The sequence below is a fragment of the Lycium ferocissimum genome, chromosome 5, assembly GCF_029784015.1.
Source record: "Lycium ferocissimum isolate CSIRO_LF1 chromosome 5, AGI_CSIRO_Lferr_CH_V1, whole genome shotgun sequence".
Taxonomy (NCBI): Eukaryota; Viridiplantae; Streptophyta; class Magnoliopsida; order Solanales; family Solanaceae; genus Lycium; species Lycium ferocissimum.
The window spans coordinates 53,627,213-53,635,056 of NC_081346.1; the positions used below are offsets into that span (position 1 = coordinate 53,627,213).

The 7,844-nt window shown below is 37.2% G+C and overlaps 1 long non-coding RNA gene across 1 annotated transcript; it reads right to left on the minus strand.

The window, feature by feature from the left end:
• Nucleotides 1–1,964: 1,964 nt before the first annotated feature.
• LOC132056899 (uncharacterized) lies at nt 1,965–6,957 on the minus strand. Its single transcript, XR_009415015.1, has 2 exons — nt 4,837–6,957; nt 1,965–2,978 (listed from the first exon to the last, which is right to left on the minus strand). It is a non-coding gene; the product is annotated as an uncharacterized LOC132056899 (long non-coding RNA).
• Between the last annotated feature and the right edge of the window lie 887 nt (nt 6,958–7,844).

Sequence of the window (7,844 nt, forward strand, 5' to 3'; positions counted from 1 at the left end):
TTGCTGGATGTTGTTTGGAGGATTTATGGCGATCGGTTTTATACTTCATGGGGTGAAATCCCATATGATACTCGACGAGCTATGTTTAGAGAGTTTAACGTATTCATCTTATTATACATTTCATAACTTGAATTTACTTTTATATAAATCATCTAACATTAGCCATTTGATTTGCAGATGTATTGTACATGGGATCCAATGGACAATGATAGGGTTGCTGCGAACTTTGAGAGGAAGGGGAGTGCCAGGTTGCCTGATTGGTTTTCGAGGGCTAGAAGGTATATTAGGAAGCCCCAATGGCTAAATGCCGAACAGCGGGAGAAACTTAAGGCATATTGGCGAACTCCTGAGTTTATCGCCAAGTCGAGCGGGCAAAGGCCGCCCGTTCATCCCGAAGGTGGCTCTTTGCACACTGCGGGTGCAAGAAGTCAGGGACTCGTGGCTAGGACAATGGTAAGTAGTTTTATACTTTTAAAGTTACCTACGACCAATATATCATTATTGAGTTATTAATTTTATCTTTAACTTTTTTTTTTTTTTTTTTTTTTTTGCAGAAAAAGGCTACGGGACAGATGCCGATTCAGGATCAGCTATTCCTAAAGACCCACACAAAAAATAAGAAGCAGGAGTCGGATCCGATCGTATGGGCTGAGGACAGGGCTCGTGATTCTTATGTAAGTGATAATTTTATTATTTAATTAATTACATATAAGTTTAATTATGATATATTCGTTATATATTAAGTTTCATTTTTTAATATACAAACGCAATTTATGGATGATGTGAACCAGTACAACTAAACTCAGCCTGAGCAGCCGAGCCGCCCTCCCCCGGAATTAGAGATAGATTTTTGGTGTAGAGCAGTTGGGGGAGTACAAAAGAGTAGAGCGTACGGTCTAGGCCCAAGGAACAACTTAAGTCGCCTTCGGTCAGGATTGCGAGGTGAAGGGTCTTCTCGACAAGCCGAGGGAGTTGATGGTGTTCAGGTCGCAGCTATGGCACAGCAAATCACTGAACTTAATAGGAAATTAGCTGAGACTGAGGCAAAAAGAGTTGAGGAAAGTAACTCCATGAAAGCGAACCTTGAATCGCTCATGGCACAAGTTAAAAGCCACATAGCATGTGGACAATTTGGTGTGCCCCCTTCCCTCCCCCCCCCCCCTTCGACCCAGAAGATGATGATGACGGTGATTACATAGCCCGGACACCAGATGATCAGTTGTAGTAGTTTGGATTTAATAATGGACTTATATTTTATGGACTTATGTTAAAACTAGTTAATGATACTTTTGGTTGGACATTTAAATATTTTTGAACTTTGAAGGTCTATTTAGATCGTATTTGATGTGTTTAGATAGTGTTTGATGTATTTTATTATTACTTAGGGTGATTTTATGTGTTGTAACTCTTTTAGAATTGATTTGGAACATTTTAATGCTAGTTTTGAGCAGCTTTTGGTATTGGTTTTTGTGCAGGTGTGGCTGCAGAAAATGCAACAATTGCATGCAGGAAATTTTCCAGAAAACCGACGCAGTCCGTCAGTTTTCTGGAAATTAATTCTGGAAATTTTCCAGAATCGGTTTTCTTAATTCTTAAAATTTTCAAGAAAACCGACGCACTGTGTTGGTTTTTTATTTAAAATAAAAAAATTAAATAAAAAACCGACGTAGTGCGTCGGTTTTTCATAAAATTTATATTATTTTTATTTAAGATAAAAAAATTAGAAATTAAAAAAGCCGACTCAGTCCGTCTGGTTTTTTAATTTTTTAATTTTTTTAATTATTGGATAAAAACCGACGGACCACGTAAGCGACTCAGTCCGTCTCAAAAAACCGACGCGGTCCGTCGATTTTCAAAAAGCGACGCTATGTAAACCGATGGACTGTAAAGGGTCGGTTACTCGTGGGTTTCATTGAAAAAACCGACGGACTCCGTCGGTTTTTGCCTTTTTGGCAGTTTCTTAGTAGTGATATAACATCATATGCATACAAGACTACAAGTACATGTCGTAGGTGAACCAATAGGATGTATCGTTAGTGAACACTGCTCGTACATTCAACATAACCCTAGGTAGTATATTTAAGTTTATAACATCCCTTATACCTGGTGGTGGAGAAGGATCCAAATAATGTTCCCACAAAGCAAACTCCTCGGATTTAAAATACTTCAATATAATACCATTAGTTGCATCGATTTAAAAACAGCATAGAAGCCTCTCTCAAGCAATAAAACACAATTTGTGTCGTCTCATCCCCATGTTTTTCCACAACAACAGCAACTTGATTAAAACTACTATAACGACTAAAATATTTTGAATCAGCATCCAGTTATTTCCAGGTTTTTTCTTGGATATCGTAAACTTCACCACCTTTGCTCCGCAGAAGATCAGATCGCTCATCATCCTCAACACTTAGCCTTTTTTATAATCATCAGGTGACCGGTGCTCGCCCCCCACAATACATAGTTTTTTTCTACCAACAGCCACGACAACAAGTGATCTACGAGGAAGATTACTCTCTCCCAAGAATCAACAGCATTATCTTGTGTCATTATGTTATGTTTAATCAATTCCATATAAGGGATAATCTTCCCTCGATCAGTCGCGTATCCACCAGCATAATAGATGTTGTTACCAGTAACGTCCCATTCTCCTGCCCATCCATAAGCACGTCGAAGTAGCTTCGCAACGGGAGAAATCTTTTTGTATGTCAATTTGTGATGAATATCATCCTTTGTCAATACCGGCACTTCGATGCAAAACCACAAATCAACCTTATTAGCAATACCGTGGAGATAGACAACAATTTCCATTGTTCTTTTAAATTTATGGATCTGTTAGTCGGCTGGGTTAAATTGCTATGCTGGTCTGCTAATAATACGGCATTCCTGCAATAATTTCGGTTAAGCTTGAGTTAAATGGACTTTGTACCAATTGTTTAGCTAATTATTACTGCTCCCTCCGTCTAGTTCATGTGACACTGTTTGATTTAGCACACAACTTTAAAAACAAAGAATTTTAGAATTTGTGGTCTAAGAAATCTTAAACATTTGTGTGGTTATAAAACATTTCATTAACATTAAAAGGAGAATTTAAAAGTTAAATCATTTCATTAAATTATTTCTAATTATTTAAAGTGACATTTTTTTTTGGGACAAAGAATTTCACATAAATTGGGACAGAGGGGGTAGTACGTTAGGAATTACTCTCCCGGTTCATTATTTGGTCCAAAATAATTGTCCACTTAAAAAAGAAATTAATTTTATTTTTTCATACTTGGCCTTATTAAGTATTAAATGATCGGATCCCAATGTATCAAATTAATAGTAATACTCAAATTTTAATTAAAGGTGATTTAGTCAAAATATCAAAAAAAAATATTAGGAATTACTACTCCCGTCCCATTTTATATAAGGGTGTTTGGCTAGGTATAAAGTTTAAGAAATAAACGAAGACTTAAAACTTGTGGTCTAAAACAAATTATCGAAATTTATGTGGCTAGAAATCATTTTATTAAGGAAAAAAAGGTAATTTAAAGTTGAAGTGTTACTAAATATAAAAATATGTCATTCTTTTTGGGATTAACTAAAAAGGAAAGAAAGTCGTATAAATTGGGACAAATGGGGTAGTTTTTTTTTTTTTATAAATACTTTTGACACGGTCCGAATTCATCCAAGTGACTTCCTTGAAAGCAGGAGCACACAATTACTTCTCTAAAATCAGAGGATCCGTCTTCTTAGATTAGTATTGCAAAATCAGAATCCCAACATATATAATCTAAAAAAAAAAAAAAACATTTGACAGGATAAAAATCGCAAGATAATCACGGGGAAACATCTAGATAACATGTCCACTCAGGTTAAAAAAGATATGCAGATGAATGCTTGCCAATCTTAAACCTTTAAAAGAAAGTGCGATGTGATGGTTCTTTGGGCTAGTTGAGCACATATCGACTAATCCACGTATTAGCACTTGCACGTGCAAGTATTGAGTAATGCCTGTCGCACCCCTTTTTTTCCCCAAAATGATTTATTAAATGTTAAGTTCAAAAAGGTTTTCAAACCGAAAGTGATTAATTTTGTGCTTCGAAAAGGGATTTAATTTAGAGAAAACGAGTCGCCACCTAAAGATCGAGTTTTAGTGTGCCAAGTCACCGTAAAATCAATATTCCTTTCAAAACAAGTTTACTGTAAAACGATCAGGCGCAAGATTCTAAGTTAAGAAATTCTATTGGCCAGGGAAGGTGTGAGGCATCCCTCAATCGAGTCCCGTGGTTTTAGCGCGGTCGCTTTAATTAACTCGTATTGGCTTAAATAGAAACTCAATAAGGTAACCTCAAACAACAAACAAGCAAACACACATGAAAAGTTCAAAAATAAAGTCCGAATTATTACAACCAGAAATAAAAGAAAAATGCAAGAAAATAAACCTATACTACACTATGCTACACTATACTAAGCTATCCCCGACATCCCGGGGTCTTCTCCACAGGCAACCACCATTTTTACATTTTTGTTTTCTTCCGAGACATTCCACGCGGAAATGAATACATGAGATTGAAAATGAGTAAAAGCAAACAAGCAATTAAACGGCCTAAGTTTGCCTACCAACCCGATTGTTTGCCTACAGTTCAATTGATGTCTTATTCTTGTATTCATATCCATATCAAAGAGTGAATCCAAAATACTTCCAAGTTAACAAATGATAATTAAATATCAATCAAACAACATCAAACATTTGGCTAAATCACGACATTCACCAACCAGATCATATAACCTCAAAAATCACATAGCAAGTTAAAAGGAATTTTAATAAACAAAGAAGGGATAAGAATGGACCTTTACAGTAGTAGATGCCTTCAATATTTTGGCATTTGCCAATCGAAAAATGAACTTCAACAATCAATCCATAGCCAAAAGCTGGACCCAAAAATTGACTCAAGATCGGAAACAAACCCGACTGACGGAGCTGCCAATCGAAGACCTTGACGTAAACCAAAAACCCGACAAAAACTCATCACTGAATTGACTTCTTTTGTTTTAAACCGTAACACCCAGAACTTTAATGGTGTTTGGTGGTTATATTGGTGTTTTGTAGAAAATAGGGGTGGGGTACGATTGTGGAATACAACGGTTTCTGGTGGGTGTTTCATGATGGTTTAATGGTATGATTGGGCTGGTGGAGGTGAGAGGTGCAGATGAGGGTGGCGAACGGCGGTCTCAGATGGAGAAATGGATTTGAGGATGGTGGCTCACGGTGGTCATTTATTTTTTGGTGGGTGGCGACGATGGGTTGGCACGTGGTTGAAAAAGATCAGTGGGGGTGGTGGTTTAATGGCGGGAGATGATGCGGTGCTGGTGTTGGTTACAGGTGAGCAAAAAATATGAAGAAGATGATTTTTTTTTTCGTTTTCTGATTTGTCCATCCCTCTCTATCTATTTTTTTGTGAGTGTGTATATGTATATCTCCTATATCTATGGAGTAGTACCCAGAAAATGCCAAGGTGAAAAAAATCTTTTTAAATGGGTCCCACCAGAATATACTCTATTTGTGCCAAAACAAATTGTTATTGATGTGCGTGAAAAGCCATGTGCAAGTTGTTGCAAAAGATAAGTAGGCATCTTGGAATTTCCACATGGCAAAAACTCATTGGTTCTCTTTTAAAAAAAAAAAATCAAAATCAAAATATACTTACTAATCACCTAATTTTAGCCTTAAGAAAATACTCACTTATTTACTCAAAATTTAAAAAGGGAAACATTTTTCCGTCTTAAATACAACTCTATTTTTTTTAGTTTTCAGTTTTCACAAGTAAAAAACAATTAAAAATGAGATAATACTCAAGATAGCAAGATTAGACTTAAAAGAAAAATTTAATGTTAATAGTGGTGTAAAACAACTCAGGGAGGGTAAAAAATTATGTGTCTACAGCCTGGCCCTCTTTGTTTGGGAACGTGAAGAGTTCTCAGACAAAGACGTAGACGACGAGATAAATTTGGACCCGACCATTATTTGGAGGAAGAGAAAGGAACGGAACAGAAATGTGATCGAGCCTTGGTCTTAGACATCCTATATATCTCGGGTTATAAGAGAATCAGATCTCGTGTAGTTCAAGAGGTAAGAAGGGTGACGAGACATACTGAGTTGGAGAGTTGAGTGAGGTCCTGTCGAGGTTCCGATCCACGACTCCTGTTATTACAAAAAAAGAAAATACAAGTACAAGATCCTATCTATGCAGATTTTCATGAATCTTGACTTGGTTCTTCATGCTGGTTTCTGAACTTAAAATTGAAAGTCATCCCTACTTCCAGGCTGGCTCTTGAACTTGAAATTGAAAGATATCCCATTTTTCAGGCGGGTCCTGACTTGTTTCCCATTCTTCAGAAGGGTCCTAATTTGCTTCCCATTCTTCAGGCGGGTCTTGACTTTCTTCCTATTCTTTAGGCGGGTCCTGACTTGCTTTCCCATTTTTCAGGTGGGTCCTGTAAATCATCAAAGACAAACAACACAAACGAAATTTTTCTGTCCCAGTTTGCACTAGAAAATTTTTGTGAGTGCTAGCAAAATCATAAACTATATGTAATGTAATTCAAAGATGAAAGTAAAATCAAATGTACTAACTAGGAAGTGCGTCTCCCAGGGGTGAATCTGAAAACTCATACTAGGAAGTATGTCTCCTAGGAATAATGAATCAAATTAGGAAGTGCGTCTCCTAAACGCTAAACGTGAAAAACCCAGACTAAGAAGTGCTTCTCTTAAGGGTTAAACCGAAATATTCTGATTAAGAAGTGCGTCTCCTAGGTGTTATGGTTTAAATTAGGAAGTGCGTCTCCTAAAAGCAAAACCTGAAAGACTCATACTAAACAGTGCGTCTCTTAGGGGATAAACTGAAGGACTCTAACTTGGAAATGCGTCTCCAAGGAGTAAAGGTTTGAATTAGGAAGTGTGTCTCCTAAAAGAAAACCTGAAAGACCCAGACTAAGAAGTACGTCTCTTAGGGGTAATGGTTCAAATTAGGAAGTGCGTCTCCTAAGAACGAAACATGAGAGACCCAGACTAAGAAATGCGTCTCTTAGGGGTAAACTGAAAACTCTAACTAGGAAGTGTGTTTCCTAGAAGTAAAGGTTTTAATCAGGAAGTGTGTCTCCTAAAGTCAAAAACTAGAAAGATCCAAACTAGGAAGTTCATCTCCTATGAGTTATGGTTCAAATTAGGAAGTGCGTCTCCTAAACGTAAAAACTGACTAAGAAGTTTGAAAGACCCAGACTAAGAAGTGCATCTCTTAGGGGTTAAACTAAAAGACTCGACTAGGAAGTGCATCTCCTAGGAGTAGAAGTTTGCATTAGGAAATCTGTCTCCTAAAGTCAAAAACCAGAAAGAACCGGACTAAGAACTACATCTCTTAGGGTTTAAACTGAAAGACTCGACTAGGAATTGTGTCTCCTACGAGTAGAGCTTTGGGTTAGGAAATACGTCTCCTAAAACCCGAACTAGGAAGTGTGTCTCCTAGGGGTGACAGTATTCATAATTGAAAAGTTGATCAATTTTTGTTGTTTGCAAACCTATGTTGTGACATTGCCTTTTGCATCGGCAAAAATGAGGCATTGTACCTTTTGAAGTTTTGAACCTTTGATTGGAGGACATCCATTCCTGTTTCAAACAAAGAAAATTTGTGAGTTTTGAAATATGGTGGTTGGTTTGTGGCCTTGGTTCTGAAGGTGATTGATCATGCACTTGTCCTATTTAGCTGTGATTTCCAATAGTCAGTGCTCGTTGTTGGCTCGTTGGACTACTGACCCAAACTATGGCTATTGGAGTGACTTTTGAGTTACTTTAAACCAACACC